At 39.5% G+C, this 17,707-nt stretch overlaps 1 long non-coding RNA gene across 2 annotated transcripts; it reads left to right on the forward strand.

The window, feature by feature from the left end:
- Nucleotides 1-2,174: 2,174 nt before the first annotated feature.
- Nucleotides 2,175-17,675, forward strand: LOC127507977 (uncharacterized). Of its 2 annotated transcripts, XR_007928644.1 has the most exons (16): nucleotides 2,175-2,202; nucleotides 6,814-6,897; nucleotides 7,043-7,179; nucleotides 8,447-8,627; nucleotides 9,426-13,051; nucleotides 13,146-13,190; nucleotides 14,043-14,062; nucleotides 14,204-14,266; nucleotides 14,351-14,544; nucleotides 14,673-14,769; nucleotides 15,023-15,147; nucleotides 15,688-15,850; nucleotides 15,932-16,035; nucleotides 16,525-16,611; nucleotides 16,694-16,795; nucleotides 17,059-17,675. It is a non-coding gene; the product is annotated as an uncharacterized LOC127507977 (long non-coding RNA). The 2 variants fall into 2 exon arrangements; XR_007928645.1 differs by lacking the exon at nucleotides 15,688-15,850 and having other exon boundaries at nucleotides 2,182-2,202.
- Nucleotides 17,676-17,707: the final 32 nt, after the last annotated feature.

The following is a 17,707-nucleotide window of genomic DNA, read 5'->3' on the forward strand; positions in this document are numbered from 1 at the left end:
TTGTTGTTTGTTTTTCTTCTGTCGGTTCACAGATTAGCTAAAGTTAACATTTAAATTCGCTGTTTCTGTCAGGTCACAGTTTATAACGTTAGCCAGTGTGTTTCTGTATGTTCACAGTTTAGCTATAACGTTTGCATTTTGCATTGTCTGTTCATATCAGCATGTGTGAATGTATGTGCACGCTTGTGGCTAACTTTAGCATGTCTCTTTGGTGTATTATTATGGTAACAGTTCAAAAATTTGTTTTTTTAAGGTCCATAAGCCTGTCCTGCTCTTTTTACAGAAGATCAGGTATGTTCAAGAGTGTTATTACTTATCTATCTTTCTATTATTATTTGATGTTTTCACACCCTCATGCTTTCCCAGATGTATATGACTTTCTTTCTTAGATGAACACACAAATATTTTTTAGAAAATATAATGCAAGTATTCAGGACCCCTAAAGTTGATGCTTTAAAAACCACATTAAGTGAACATGATAATCCACACCACCACAGTTGATGAATCAATGTCTTGTGGGTTTTTATGAATTACCGTTGTGTTCACTTTGTGTGGTTTTTGAAGCATCAACTACCGTCCCGTACACTTGCATTATATATAAGCTAAGCTCACAGAAATGATTTATGAAAATCTTTCTTGTGTTCATCCAAAGACAGACAGACATTCAAATACACCTGGGACAGCATAAAGGTGTGTAAATGAGCAAATTTTCATGTTTGGGTGAAGCATCCCTTTTATCTTTTCTCACACACAACACGGGTACCTTCAACCACAGTATAACTTATTTCTTTTTTATTCTTTCTATTTTTGCAGGTGTTTATGAAGTTCAACAGGATTGTGGGAACCTCAAGCAGGAATTCTATGAAAGCATTGATCGACAGTCTTCATCTAACTGATATCTTTCGATCTAAGAGAGGGAATGTTGGACAGCTGTTGACACCGCTTTCACAACAAACCAGGGTTAGTCCGACTCCATTATACACTTGCATTGTTGCATTGTTCTTTTTTTATTTTTTTTTATACAGTAATGAAACATGTCACAATAAGTGATGCTATATTGGTTGTCCAATACAATCAAAATTGTGCTTCTTTGGTTCAGCTTTCTTGTAGATCATTTCTTGTTATTCTAGCTATGTAACTTTTTTATTTTACTACCCAATAGACTCGAGAGCCAACTGATATTACGTCACTGGTGCTCAGAGGGCTCCCGATTGTCCTTGGTGACAACCCCACGAACTTCTTCAAAGCATGCTTTGTAAGTAACTCATTTTCTCAAAGGCCATGACAACATAATCCTTTTATTAACTGATAGTCCTTGTGTTTGATAGTCCTTGTGTCCGTGAACTAATAAATTTCAGTAAAGACTAATATAAACTTGATTTGTCTACTGCACACTTAAGATTTTATGTTCATACAACTTAACCTGTTAGTTTCATCTTGTGTAAAAAGTAAAATGGATTAGTGCAACGGGTTTCCACGCAATTTTCTAGTAAAGTCAACTAATTCGGGTTAAGAGTGCAGGTTATCTTCGTCCTAAACACCTCTTTTAACCGTGGGTAAAGTAACGCTCCACATATTGCTTGTATATTTACACGCTATTGACAGTCACAGAAACACTGTGCATTGTATATAAACAGAAAATTCAGCATCGGAAAGAAAAAAAACAACAAATGCTGACAGAAAATACCGTTTAATTCTTTTATAGTCTGAAATGTCCATTCAGGATAAACTTGGTAGTGAAGTTGACTATATGTAATGAGGATGTGCAACGCCTGAGCATTTATGTAAACATATTGTGTGCTTTGTTCATCCAATCAGTGACACTGACACTGCAAATATGCAAATAAGGACGTTAACCCAGGGCTTAGTAATGTACAGTGTGAAACGCTGCGTATGAATACTCAGAAGTAATTGTTAACCTCAGGTAAATGATGATCGCGGGGGGGACGGGGGGTCAGGACCCCCCCTATCTGAGTGCTGTCCCCCCAAAAAATATGATTAAAAACCACGCTAAGTATTGTAAATAAATAATTGTGTAGGTAGTAAAGCAATACAAACGCAAACGGGCGTTGTAAGTTTAGAAACATTTTGAGTCCCCCCTCCCTTGCCTCACAGTGGTTTGGTCCACCGCGCGTGTGTGCAGAGGTCCGGCGGCGCCGGCGGAGAGAGCAGTTCTTCAGACAGTGGTTGAGAGGAGATCCAGTAAGTAAGCTGTCAAAGATATTTTATTCAAAAACATCGGATGAAGTGATTATTTTCTCTTTAATACTGACGATGCTGAGTAATTAGTCATAAAAAAATTAGATTATAATGTTACCTAACTTGTTAACGATTATAGCTTGTATAGTAAGTCACCCACACCAACAACAACTAACACTGTGATAAGCAGATAACAACACACCTTCTGTATAAGTAAGCAGCTTCCCAGCAAGCAATAGCCTCATTTCACCGTCTCGGTTAGCTATAGACCCGATATAGTCCGGCGAACCCACTTTTAGCCAAAATTATCTTTAATTTGGTTACATGTAGCTTTTGCCAAAATAACTTGCGAGATCTATTATATTGTGAATACAGGTGTTTGGTTTCATATCTTTGACATGTTATATTGCGTAGTCTGTGCGCAGCCACGATTTAGCTCGTAGTCAGACCGGCTATTTGTAGCCCACATATAGTCAATCCTGATTTATTGTAGTTTTTGGACAGGAAGTGCATGAGATGATTGATATCCCATCATGTTCGCAATGTCATGATATCTACAAGATGTAAGTGATATTTCATGACATGGTCTATCTGTAGTCACGATTTAGCTCTGAATTGGGTAGGTTATGTGCAGTCTGCTTTTAGTCCACCCGGCGAAATCGATGCAATCTATAGTCTAATTCTTACGGCTTGACTATAGCCCCGATTCAGACCAGCAATGAGTGTAACCAAAATAGTGTTGAGTAATTTTCGGCCACAAAGCTTGTGGGATTCATGATATACCATCAAATGCAAGTATACATTTGAAACAGCATATTTTTGCACACAGTCCTACACATTCTACTATATACAGTTGTGCTCAAAATTATTCATACCCTTAGTAAATATGACCAAAGAAGGCTGTGAAAATAAATCTGCATTGTTAATCATTGTGATCTTTTATTTTAAAAATGTACAAAAATCCAACTGTTCACTGGAGAATAAGAATTTTAAATGGGGGGGAAAATCTCATTATGAAATAAATGTTTTTTTCTCATACACACTGCTCACAATTAATCATACCCTTTTATTCAATACTTTTTGCAGCCTCCTTTTGCCAAGATAACAGCTCTGAGTCTTCTCCTATAATGCCTGATCAGTTTGGAGAACACCTGACAGGATATCAGAGACCATTCCTTCATACAGAATCTCTCCAGATCCTTCAGATTCCAGCTCCATGTTGGTGCTTCTTCTCTTCAGTTCACTCCACTCATTTTCTTTAGGGTTCAGGTCAGGGGACTGGGACGGCCATGGCAGAAGCTTCATTTTGTGCTCAGTGACACATTTCTGTGTTGGTTTTGATGTTTGTTTTTGTATCACTGTCCTGTTGGAAGATCCAGCCACGGCCCATTATATGAGTTCTAGCAGGGACAGTCAGGTTTTGATTTTTTATCTGTTGTATTTGATAGAATCCATGATGCCATGTATCTGAACAAGATGTCCAGGACCTCCAGCAGAAAAATAGGCCCACAACATTAAAGATGCAGCAGTATATTTCATTGTACACATGGGGTACTTTTTACCCCTGTGTGCACCAAACCCATCTTCACAAAATGAAGCTTCTGCCATGGCCGTCCCAGTCCCCTGACCTGAACCCTAAAGAAAATGAGTGAACTGAAGAGAAGCACCACCAACATGGAGCTGGAATCTGAAGGATCTGGAGAGGTTCTGCATGAAGGAATGATCTCTGATATCCTGTCAGGTGTTCTCCAAACTCATCAGGCATTATAGGAGAAGACTCAGAGATAATATTGTTATTGATAATGATAATAATAATAATAAGCGCTCTTTTACATGGCAAAAATGGGAGTCACAGAGCAAAAGAAATAGACTAGTACCAATTAAGTTTTCGTGCACCCATATTCCATAGCTTCATGTGAGGGACAGAAGAATATGTACATCATTAAATTTAGGTTCAAGGAAACTCGCCTTCCCTCCGCTGCAGCTGTCAATCATTCTCTGTTCAGCACTCAAAACAGCGTGTTCGGTAACGACTGTCAGCACGGTTAAACTCTCCAATATGATATATTTCCATTATATTATTATAGTATTATAAAATACTATAGTAAATACTAGTGTTTTTGAACCATACTATAGTAAATTGTAGTATACTGTATATATTATAGTATGTACAACACTTTGTTAATGAATGCTACATAATACTGTAGTATTAACTATAGTGAACTGATAAACTGTTATAAATACTGTAGTATACTTTGTTTTACTACAGTAAGCTGTGTATATTGTAGTATAATATACCCTAAAATTGTAGAAAACTTAGTACAATATTGGGTAAAGTAATTTGTTAATATTACTATAGTTGTTATATTATTACAGCAACTATAGAATTACCACAATAAATTAATTTATTACTTAATTATATTATAGTTAAAAAAAACACTATAGTATTTACTATAAATTACTATAGTATTTTTTCACCTGGGCGCAAGCAATGTGAGACAATTTGTAAAATATCAAAAGATGCGATAGTGACTTTGAAGCCCATTTACAAAATATTTGAGTCATGTTAAGTGTTAATGATCGACTAAATACACAACATGTGGATCATGTGAACATGTGAAATGATGCCATGGTTGTTTGTTTGACGCTAACTCCGCCCACATTCGACGTGAGACAGTTACTCCGCCCACTTCAGGCCTCAGGCTGTTATTCTATGAAGCCAAAAGGCTCAGAATTACGCTATAGATTAATCGCGTTTACAGTCAAACACAGCGTTTTAAACAGTATTTGCGCTGCAAAATACGCCGTTGTGCAACATATCACGTGGTAGCGGTTGATAGCCTGCTTGTTCTGCATTGATCGCTGGTTCGTGGTCCGCTATTTGCTATCCACCTTATTCCTGACTAGCCTAATGCGTTTCGAATTATGGGTTGCACTTCCGGTTTGGGGAACTTCTATTTAAAAAGACTGAAACGAATCATTTCAAATCATAAGGTTGCCCTACAAATAAAGCTTATCCGTCAGTTTGACTGAATGAGCTGTCAATTTTTCTTTCATGTTTATTTTCAGACATCATGAGAATAACGTAACGATTGGTATTTTAACGTAACATGTTATAACAAGAATATCTATGGCAAGAGCTCTTTTCAGTCGCTGCTTTCTATCCTCGTGATTATTTTCTTTTGTCCCTTTGCATACCGCTGTAATAGTATGAAAAAGGACAACATATACTGCACATTTGTGGTCTGGTCTCCGATTTAATTTACGATATATCCCATTAATAATTCACTGGAATGCCCGAAGAATCTCTCGTTTTTCTCTTCAAAGCCTCACGTCTCTTTCCAGGTTTGTTTTCACAGGTAAATACATTTTATTATCTGTAAAAATGATGGAAATCACTTTTAAATAGTATCACGCAATGCTGAAGTTCATGAACATTTTTTATTAAGGAAATGTATATTATATAATACAGATCACTATAGTTATATTTAACCCGTCCGTTATTGCTGTGGAAAGAATCGCGCTTTTTCATGGCCTGTTGAAACTACCTTGTTGATGCTTTTACACTTTTAAATGTCCTTTTAATGTTCGTTGGTTGAAGGGTGAGTAGAATAACGTCATCTCATTGTACCCAGTTTTGAAAAAAACACATTCATAGAGCGAGTCTTTCACTGACTGTTTACAGCTTAACGGAAGTTACTCCCTTAATTCGCGCAAAGCGTCATGGGGCGTCGGAATAAGGTGAATAAAGAAACAAAACAAAAAAAAACACTGTGATATTTTTTTTTTTTTTTTTTTTTTTTGCGAGCTGATTTTTGCGATATCCACTAGTGGTTCAACGGATCACAAAACTCAGATCATAAACTCGGATCATATCACTGTTAAGTCACGGATCGGATCATTTTCGAATCAGCACAAAAAAACAAAAACAAAAAAAAATTAGTTTAATAACTAATACATTATTAAAGGCAAGTGAACAGACTGTAAAAAGAACACATACTGTACACCAATTACAAGTATAGTTAAACACAACATAACCTTACAAATAAAGTATAAGGTCTAACTGTAGTATTCATTTTCATGTACAGAAATGTAATAATTAAATATAAAATGACACTGTTCACTGTATAACTTTAATATAGAGTAATCTTTGTTAAAGCTGTTTTGTTGTTTGACTTACATGACAGACAACAGCAGGTATTTATAGGTTGCTGTCACTTTAAGAGTAAGACCCCATGCACTCACACATCCGATAGATACACATCCGAATTCTCACCTCGTTCAATTAAGACATAATCGAGTGTGTTTACAAGAAAAGAGGGGTATTTTGACTGACATAATGCATGTATATGTCCATCCAAGTGCATCGAGGACGCGAAAGTCAAGTTGGACGCGAAAATCAATTTGGAGTTCGTGAGCGATCTGAAAGGCTCCTCTCTCTCTCTCTCTCTGTGTGTGTGTGTGTGTGTGTGTGTGTGTGTGTGTGTGTGTGTGTGTGTGTGTGTGTGTGTGTGTGTGTGTGTGCGCGTGCGCGAGCCTTGCATGTGTGTCTTTGCGCACTGATAACAGTGTGGCGTGTGATACCGAATTAAATGCTCTTTTCATATACATTAGGCCGAGTTGCAGAACGCTGCCAGGCATGTTGTGTCCCTTTACGCAGTGCTCTAACAAGTGAGTCATGCTCACCGTCACGGATGGGTAAGTTAATTGTGTTGTGCAGCATTTTATTGAATTAAACGCTGCATACCTGATTCACATTGAAATGTAATAATTATCATTGGTCATAATAATATTGCTTTGAGTAGGCTTAGGTTTTGTATACGGTTTTGAATCATTTCAACAGATGAAGGGCAGGTTCAGAGAGAGCAGGTCACAGCGGGCAGGAGGCAACACAGCTGCAGGGTCAGGAAACCCCTGGGAACAGGGTGCAGTCTGCAGGGAGACCGCATCAGGAAATTCAGTGGACCAGAGTATGGCCAGGTTTGGATCTCTCAGATAAGCCAATTTTATAGTATACATAAGAAATTCAACTCTTAAAATTCTTCTCGCCAACATTTGAAGTATGTGCAAACTAGGGGTGCAACGGTTCAAATTGCTCACGGTTCGGTACGTATCGCGGTTTTAGGGTCACGGTTTCGGTACGGTTCGGTATGTGCTATGTTCTGGGAAAATAGGACTATTGTCTAAAAATAAAGAAAATGAAAACAAATAATCAAACTACAAGCAACAGCACAAATCAATACAATAGAGCAAATATTCATGTAAAATAAACAGTGCTTTTCAGGCGTTTCATGTATCTAACAGTAGTTTTCAGGTACAGAAAATGGATAAAGCAATCAAATATAAAATAACTGCATATTATCTTCACTGTATAAAATAAATCATTAATCATTATTGAAGTTACAGAAGCTATTCAGTCAAGAGCAGTGAGTGATTTCTTTGTCATTTGATTTAACATTAAAATCACAGGAATAGTTTTTTTTTTTTCCTTTAACACACGCACGATCCAGTACATATACTGTTACACATGCGATGTGTTGTCTTTCTCGACTATTATACGTTCACTGAAGACATAACCGACTATGTTTGCTAGGATACTCACCAAGACGGGCATGTTGACATCATTTTTGTATGAATTTGTCCGCTGAGCGCAAGACTTGAAAGAGAAGACTCGTTCACGTCTTGCTCTTGAATGTTTAAATCAGCAAGGCTTAAATGAGTTTAGTTTAAACACAGATAGCAGCGTGTGCTGTTCAGATCTCACCTGCGCTCACATCAACACCCGGTGATGACAGTGTAAATGTTCAAGCATACTGCACTCGCAGTGAACAAACTTCGCAAAGAGTGACTGTTGTGTCCACGCTTTTTGATTATCGCTGCTGTAACGTTTTGGGAAGCCAGAATGCGATTCATCGACTGAAACATACATTATCTGAACTCTGTCTGTCTGTTTGCAACAAACCATATTAGCCTATAGATGCATCATCATTCGAGATGAACCTCGGTGCAAGTGCGTGCCGAACCGTAAGTGGAGAATGGTATGGTTCAATTTTTTTTTTTTTTTTTTTTTTTTTTTTTTTTTTAAGTACTGGTAGGAAGCATAACATGCATATAGTAGCAATCCTCAAGTAGAATAACACATATAGGCCTACATTTCATCATAATGTCCTAAACATTGAGAAATTACAACTTTCTGTAATGGATTTAATGCATGATTAACACATCAGATTCTTTTTTCCTCTCGGAGCATTCCCTGGTCTTTTCAAGGCACGAAAAGGCTTTATCCCAGCTCCTAAAAAAAGGCCTGCCAGGTCAACGCCAATCCAGTTTTTCCTGCTAAATAAAAGTGTTGAATGGACCCAAAAGCCTCTGAGTTGATTCTTCTACAGGCTGGACTAGGACGGAGGACTGTTGCTGATCACTCTGAGGTCTTGCATTTCAAGTTTTACATATAAAGTGACTCTTTTGAAATTACTTTTCATTTACCTAAAAGCTGGCATAGCTGAGATATTTACCCCTGGTTTCACAGACAAGGCTTAAGGCTAGTCCCAGACTAATGCATGTTTGAGCTGTCTTAACTAAAATAACTTGCACAGTTGCACTGACATATCTTAAAATATGTCGGTGTCATCGTTTTGTCTCAAGATGCACAGCATTAATGTAGCTTTCTAAGGCATTTTTATAAAACCTGCTTAAATACCCTAATTTAAGTAAGGCCTAGTCGTGGCTTTAGCTCAGCCCTGTCTGTGAAATTAGGCCTTAAATACTTTATTCATTCAGCTTAATTAGGCTCACTATAGATAATTTGTCTCACTATATTTAATCGTGTTATTTTTCTTATCAAGCAAGTCTTGTCTTAATAAAGTTTGGGGTGTTTAATGCCTCCAGATATCTGAACTATTGTTGGAGACATATTCAAAAATGGAATGATTGGAGGGAGTCTGGACACTATATAAAGCTGATTGATATTTGATTGAGTTTCATTGTGACTTCAACTTTACACATCAGTACACTGGATTGTTCCTTTGAGTACATCTCTGCTTCAAAACGGTTTTTAATTTTCTACTTTTGAACCTGTCTTAGTTGGTTTACCTTGGCTATTCAATGTTAGAATGGAATATAATATTAATTTCTAAAACATTTTTGACATTCATTTGTCAAAGATTTGTCTTTTTAAACAACTGATAATGGCTTCTGATCTTTTTCACTTTTTTTATGTTTTTCAGGTGGTCAGTGAAAGCTGAATATTGTTGCTCTGGAAGCTGAAGGATACACAGGTTCCTGCCTCATTGAAACGGTTGGAGGAAAGGGCTGTTTATACATAATGCCCATTCAGAACACACCGGACATCTCCCCTTTACCTTACTCATCCAAAGAGTTTGAAAAAATGCCAACACACAGGAACACTCACACACAGATGGGAATCACACAAGGAGAACAGGAGACGCTGGAGACAGGTAAGTAGTTCGGTAGGAGTCCTTGAGGTAAGCATTCAGGTAAGACGTAATGCAAACGAGACCAGACAATGTGGCTGTGTGTGTGTGTGAGTGCTCTTTATGCTGGTGGTGATTGCGGTGATAATGAGGTGCAGGTGCGGGTGATCAGTACTCTGGAGAGTCAGTGCGTTGTGATTGGTGAGCGGTGGAGCCTGGCGTGTCTGTGACAGTACCCCCCGACAGTACCCCCCGATCAGATCGCTCACTGAGGGCCGAGGACCCCGACATCATGGTGGCCGTCCTCTTCCACGTGGGGCAGGTCTGTCGGGCTGATTAGAGTGGAAGGTGTGAAGCAGGTTGGGGTCCAGTATGTTGTTTCTGGGGACCCAAGAACGTTCCTCAGGGCCATAGCCTTCCCAGTCCACAAGATATTCTAGTAGACCACCACGGCGTCGGGAGTCCAAGATCTCGCGAACCTCATATGCAGCTCCATCTTCCAGGATGAGTGGAAGGGGGGGTTCGTCAGCTGTTACGCCAGGCCCTGTGGAGAGAGGAACAGAAGGGTGGTGAGGTTTGAGGAGTGAGACGTGGAATGTATTCTATATTGTGGATGTAGTTGGAGCTGGTACGTGACAGGGTTAATCTGCTTGGTGATGGTGAATGGGCCAATGAATCTGGGACTCAATTTTTTGCAGGGCAGACGCAGTCTGATGTCCCGTGTTGACAGCCAGACCTTCTGTCCCGGTTGGTAGGAGGGAGCTTTGGAATGACGAAGGTCGGCTGTCATCCTGCGTCTGCGCAGGGCCCGCTGTAGTTGGTGGTGAGCAGAGTCCCAGACCCTCTCGCTCTCTCAGAACCAGTAATCCACTGCTGGAACGTCCGATGGTTCCCCGGTCCAGGGGAACAGAGGGGGTTGGAAACCGAGAACGCACTGAAAAGGGGTGAGTCCAGTAGATGGCTGACGCAGGGAGATTTGTGCGTACTCGGCCCAACCCAGATACTGGCTCCAAGAGTTCTGGTGGCCGTGACAGAAGGTACGGAGGAAGCGGCCAATCTCCTGGATCTTCCTCTCCGTCTGCCCGTTCAATTGGGGATGGTAGCCGGATGAGACTGACGGCCACACCTAGGAGCGAGAAGAAGGCCTTCCACACCCGTGAGGTGAATTGGGGTCCTCTGTCAGGAGCATGGAGTCGAGAGAGGGCATCCGCTTTGGCATTTTTGGAACCTGGTCGGTAGGAGATAGAAAAAGTCAAAGCGGGTGAAGAATAAAGCCCAGCGGGCTTGTCGTGGGTTCAATCTCTTAGCAGCCTTGAGATATTCCAAGTTCTTGTGGTCGGTGAGAACCAGGAAGGGGTGTTTGGCTCCCTCCAACCAATGCCTCCACTCTTCAAGAGCCAACTTCACGGCCAGCAGCTCGCGGTTTCCGATGTCGTAATTGGCCTCCGCCGGGTTGAGCTTGCGGGAGAAGGTGCATGGGTGAAGTCTACTTGGATTCCCCTGCTGCTGGGAGAGTACCGCCCCCACTCCGGTGGTGGAAGCGTCCACCTCTACGACGAAGGGCAGGTCTGGATTAGGGTGGACGAGGAGGGGAGCGGTGGTGAAGGCTTCCTTTAGAGCTTTGAAGGCGTTGGTGGCAGCTGGAGTCCAGGACAGAGACTTGGGCCTATTCCTGAGGAGGTTGGTGAGTGGATGGGCGATGGAGCTGTAATCTTTGATAAACCGACGATAGAAGTTTGCAAATCCGAGGAAACGTTGGAGTTCTTTTACTCACATGCTTCTTAGTGAGAAGTTTTCCCGTTACAGAGTGGATCTGGTAGATAGTCGGAGAAGGCGTGGTCTTGAGCTTGAGTTGTCTGCAGAGGGCGCCGGAGATGAAGTTGCCGGCTGACCCCGAGTCGAGGAGCGCCACCACTGGAAGAGAAACATCAGCGGCAGTAAGGTTTACAGTAGTGGTGAGTGGCTTCAATTTATTCATGGAGGGAAGGATTGCACTCACCATGGGACGCGCAGGACGGGTTGGGCATGAGGAGAGTACATGCCCAGGTAAACCACAGTACAAACAAAGATTCCGGGTCAGCCGCCGTTGTCTCTCTGCAGACGATAAGCGAGAGTTTTCCACTTGCATAGGCTCGTTGGCTGGTTCTGGAGGGCTGACGGACTCTGGTCGACGGAGGAGTGTGTTGAACAGCGACTGGCCCTGGTGTTCTTCAATACACGACTGCATACGGGTGGCGAAGCGGATGGAAAGCTGGATGAAGCGCTCGAGGCCGATGGAATCCTCACGCGAGGATCCAACCCTTGTCGAAAGGTGGTAATCAACGCCTGTTCATTCCAACCACTGGAGGCAGCTAGCGTTCTAAACTGCAAAGCATACTCATTCATAGTCATGGAGCCTTGTTTCAAGTTATATAATTTCTCACCGATCGAAGAGTCAGACGTGGGTTTTCCGAAGACCTCCCGGAAATGAGTGACGAAACTGGAATAGGATTGAGTGACTGGACTGTTCTGGGACCAGATGGAGTCGGCCCACTGCAGCGCTTTGCCTTGCAGGTGAGAAATTATAAACGCTACCTTGGAGGTATCGGTGGGGTAGAGGTGCGGTTGCATCTCCAGGACCAGTGCGCACTGCAGGAGGAATCCGCTGCAGTCCTCCGCCGAGCCAGAGTAGGGCGCTGGTTTGGCCATGGGACTGGCGTGAACCGGCGGTAAAGGAGTGGAGACGGTGTTTGCGGACGTGATCGCTGGAGCGGGTGACGGTGAACTGGAGGTGAGTGCTCGGCGCAGGGCGTCCACGAGCTCTTGAAACGGGTCCGGGTGGCTCATGCTGGTATCTAGCTGTTATGGTCCGGTCTTCTGTTACAATACAGAAGGGACCGAGGCAGATATAACAGGTAGAGATGTTTATTGATACCAGCACGAGACAAACAGTAGTGCAGGTGAATAATAAGTGATGTAATGGATGAAGTAGAGAGTGCAGAGAAGTGATACTGTCCTTGTTGATTGTAGACACGGGTCGATTCGGAAGACGCTGGAGAAACGTGACACTGGAGACCAGGAACACTCACACACAGATGGGAATCACACGAGGAGAACAGGAGACGCTGGAGACAGGTAAGTAGTTCGGTAGGAGTCCTTGAGGTAAGCATTCAGGTAAGACGTAATGCAAACGAGACCGGACAATGTGGCTGTGTGTGTGAGTGCTCTTTATGCTGGTGGTGATTGCGGTGATAATGAGGTGCAGGTGCGGGTGATCAGTACTCTGGAGAGTCAGTGCGTTGTGATTGGTGAGCGGTGGAACCTGGCGTGTCTGTGACAACCACGACTGACAACTGTTTTTTACGTAAAAGGATCCTGGAGACCCTACAGATGAAGAAGTGGCCTCTACTTCCACAGAAATGAATCGGTGTAGTGGCAATGTAAGTAGTCATTTGAATAATGGATAATTATGTATGGAAACTATGAAGAGATTTCTCAAATTTGATCATGTTTTATATTTGTTTTTAACCACAGTTAGGGAATGAGTTGGATTCACCTTCAGCGGTTATGGATGCCAAGGTAAGACCAATGCAGGACTACTTTATATTATATATAAAGTATATATGTATATATATATATATTATATAATATTTTTATAGAAGGAAATGTTATAATTTTTAAAAATATAGCATTTTATTTATTCATACAGATTCATTTTCAGATTAATTACTTATTAAATGTAATTCTTTTTCTTGTTAATGGTATAATATACTATTATGCCAAATCATAATTGTCGATTATTCCTTTGAAATTGTAATTGAGATTGTTTGATTTTTAAAATTTACATTGAATGATGTTTTGAATAGCTTTATACCGTTGTTTAAAGCAACTGCATGCCATATTCTTATATGAAAATAAGTTGAAAAGCTTCAAATGTCAACGATACATTGGTTTGGTTTCTTCTTTATAAATATATATATATATATATATATATATATATATATATGGTAACACGTTACAGTAAGGTGTCATTTGTTCATATTAGTTAATGTATTAACTGACATAAACTAACAATGAGCAATACATTTGTTAATACATTTGTTTTAATGTATAAGTAAATGCTGAAATTAACATTAACTAAAATTAATAAATGCTGCACTAGTATTGTTCAATTGTTCATGCTTAGTTCATAATAACTAATACAGTTAACTAATGAACCTTATTTTAAAGTGTTACCATATATATATATATATATATATATATACCATATATTATTACTATAATTGCGCCTTTTTTACGTAGTTAGGTAATTGTGACATCTGTAATTGTGATCACCCTAGTATCATTTTGTTTTAGGTTTTTCTGTGTTTTAAGAGTTTTCCTGCATTTGTTTGTTTGTATCTTGTCCTGTGTGTTCTGCCATGTATTCAGAAGACTTTATTGAAGTACATGTAAGTACCTGTGGGGAAAGATTATTATTTTTATTTGATGCTTTGTGTTTTCATTAAATTATTGGTTTAACCTACAATCCTTACCATTAGTTGTTTGTGTGTGGTAGTAATTTTTATTTAGATAAATTGAATTTCTTTCAGAGCTGACGATAGACCAAACCAAGATTTGGACATAACGAGACAAAAGCAAGACAAGCAAAAGAGGTGCAATTAAGTTTGATTTATAGTGCCTTTTTTACATAGGCCAAAAGCTAAAAAAGAATGCATCTCTGTTTTCTTTTTCTCAAGCCTTACAGACGCAATCAACACACTTACAGAGGCAATAGACCCTTCAACTGTTTTCAGCGTCTGTGTCACACGAGAGGACATGTTCTCCCGAGGCCTAACACAGTGGAAGTGGCAGAAGAAGTCCTCTCCGAAGAATCCCCTCAGAGTCACTTTCATTGGAGAGTCTGGGATAGACAGTGGTGAATTCCTGACTGGTATGTTTTTGTCCTCATGCAGCAGCACCATTGCATAAATTATGCAGTTTTATAAAATGTAGTCATCATCTTCTTAACTGACCTCAGTGCATTTGTTTATTAGTACTGGCAATTTGCTTTTTTCACAGAAATGATGGCCGGAATTGAGGAAAAAATCTTTGAGGGAGGGAGCACTGGGAAAAATCTTAAGTATTCAGTTACGGACTTTCAGAATGACAATTTCAGGTAGGTTTATTAGCATTACAGCTGGGTAAAAAAATATTGATGTCTCAATTTTAATCGAACCGATCTCATTTTTCGTATATCCCAAGAATCTCTTTACAGCTGATAAATGAACAGAACATTATAGCGCACCTCTCATCCAGTAGGCTTTGTGCTTTGTTACTTTTGATAAGAAACAAAGTCTCAGATTTTGAATTCTGTCAATCTTATTATGAAATTCAAACAATAAATATGGTTTTGGCGCTGTTTAATGCAGAGACCGATCACGCCTCAGGTCAAGTGAAGCGGCAGCATGCAGCGCACTGAAAGATCATGTCTTCCTCTATTTTTAATACCAGTTACGGGCTGCAGCGCGAAATAAACATGAATGAATGCCAAAAGGTATGTAAACAGATACTGACATTAATCCTGTCTCATGTGATCGCTCAATCAGTGCTTCAGCCATACTTCAAAGACGTCACAAACAACAAGATATCATGTTTCTCTCATAAAATCCATATTCAGAGACCATGAACTCAGTCAGCTAGAAAAATTAACTCTGGAGAGGAGCATTTTGCTAAATATATGTACCATATTACATTCGTTGTAATGTTAATCAATATTTAATGTATGTTTAAATAATTTTGTAAAAATAGTATTGTAACTTTAATATTATGAAATGCTCCTTGTTTAGAATTTGTATATAAATCAGTTTATTTGAACCTTCAATATTATAATAATGTAACTACAAAACCTAACTCCTTACAGCAATAGAGATATTTTTTTCCTTAAAAATGTTTGCTATGTACCACATACATATAATATAATATAATATAATATAATATAAATATTTGTGTCAATACCCAGCCCTAATTCAAATCCTGTAACAGTTTGTCAGTTAATGCCTTTCTTTGTCACTTGAACTGCCCTGTTGTACTGTAGGATAGTTGGTGAAATAATGGCAGTGAGCATTACTCAGGATGGCCCTCCACCCAACTCTTTCATGGAGTGGATATACAATTTAGTTTCTTCTGGGGAGATTAATAAAGATCAGCTGACAAAGGCTGACATAACAGATGCAGACCTGCTAGATCTAATTGACAAGGTTTTCTAATTCAACTCAATTAAGATTTGTATACATATGTGTACTGTATGTCTGTGTTACTCATCGTTTTCATTTCTTTAGATTGAGACCGCAGACACTACAGCCTTGCTTGACCTTTCTGAAAGAATCGTAGCATGTGGGTACACAGGACCCCTAACATGTGATCGAAAGGAAGACATTGTCAGGTGTAGTATATGTGATTCTGTGATGTTTTGTACTTTGAATCTGACTCTCCTCCTTTCTCTTGAATCCACCCATTAGGGTTAGATTTTTTTTGTTACATTATACTCATTCGTAGACTCTCATCTCCAGCTTTTTACAGGTTTTCCATTGTCATGAGAAAAAATAGAATATTTGGTGAATTTTCAGTGTAGTATCCAGACCTGAAAAAAACAAAAAAAAAAAAAACGTTTCTATAGTCAGTGTGATGTTTTTTGTTTTTTTTTTCTAGTTGAGCTGTTTTATAGTATTTAAACACCTATGATGTCTGTAAAATAATTTACAAATGCTTTTTCAGTCTGACAGAGATTAATGTTCTATACTTAGCCTTTTATTTCAAACAAGCACTTCTATTAAACTTTATTAACATAAGTTAGTTTAAGTTTTTTAATATAATTTGTTTTTTCCTGGATTTATTATTTTATGTTCTGCATTCGTCTGTGTGAATCCTGCAGCAGATGAGCAGAGGACTGGAACTCTGTGGCCTCCATGAAACGGTGAAACGAAATCAGCCGTTATTTGTTCCTGGTCACTTTACAAAAGTAAGTGTTGTTGCTTGCATTTGTTTTATCGTGATGGCTTTTGAGCTGTGTATAATAAAAGGTTTCTTTTATCCTGATGCAGATTTTCTCATGATGGCCCTGACACCCATTTAAAGTGAAGCGGCAGAGGGAATCAAGAATTGTGAACTACTTGCAGGACTTCATTCAAAGCTTGAAGATGAAGGTAACGTCATCACTCTTACTCTTAATACTAAAATTGCATCAGTTCAACAACCGACTGGGCCATGTGACCAGTCAGAGCAGAGAGGGCTTGCGGAAAGGTGTGATTTAGCAAGACTGAAGATTTGGATCGCTTCACACTTTTGAATATAAACTTATTGTAGGAGACCTCCAAAACAATTTTAAAATAGTATATTAGGGGCACTTTAAAAATGTCAGGTATTGTTAAAGTAAGGGTGCAGACAGAGATATGTGTGTTTTTTGCAGAAGAAGGGAGCAGCAGTAAGGAGAACAGGGTTGAAGATGACAACGAACAGGAGGATAAAACAAACTGCACTAAAAGAGATGCAGAACAAGACAAGATCACCGCCAGCAGGTCATGCAGTGGATTACTGGTCAGGGGCACGTCCACATTACTTCTGCACAAAGAGAAACACTTAAAATACATGTTGAATTTGATCATGACTGTCAGCTTCGATATGGTCAGCACAGTTTATGCGTCTCTCTAGTAAATGCATGTTCCTGTGCTGTGACCTTTCCTACACACACCTAGAGACAAACACAGAGTTCACTGGCATTATGAGGCAGGCTGTGAACAATAGCAGAGAATTTGGTCGTTCATGAATTGATTCTTACTATAGTTTAATCACTATACTGTGTACCCTCTGTTACGTCGTTAATAATATGTTAAAAGAACAGGGGTGCAGTAGCTTTTGGATATTTGACTGTAGTTTATTTTATTTTTTTATTTTTATCATTGACATGTATTACAACAGAAGCAGACAAGATTGCTGCCAAATTGTTCTAAACTCTATTCAGATGTGAAAAAATGTACATCAATGCACAGTAAGCTTCAAAGCAGAATAAATTCATTATGCTGTTCAGTCTTTATGCTTGTGTTTTTTTTTTATTCATA

This window comes from Ctenopharyngodon idella, unplaced genomic scaffold (assembly GCF_019924925.1).
Source record: "Ctenopharyngodon idella isolate HZGC_01 unplaced genomic scaffold, HZGC01 HZGC01CH26, whole genome shotgun sequence".
Lineage (NCBI taxonomy): Eukaryota > Metazoa > Chordata > Actinopteri > Cypriniformes > Xenocyprididae > Ctenopharyngodon > Ctenopharyngodon idella.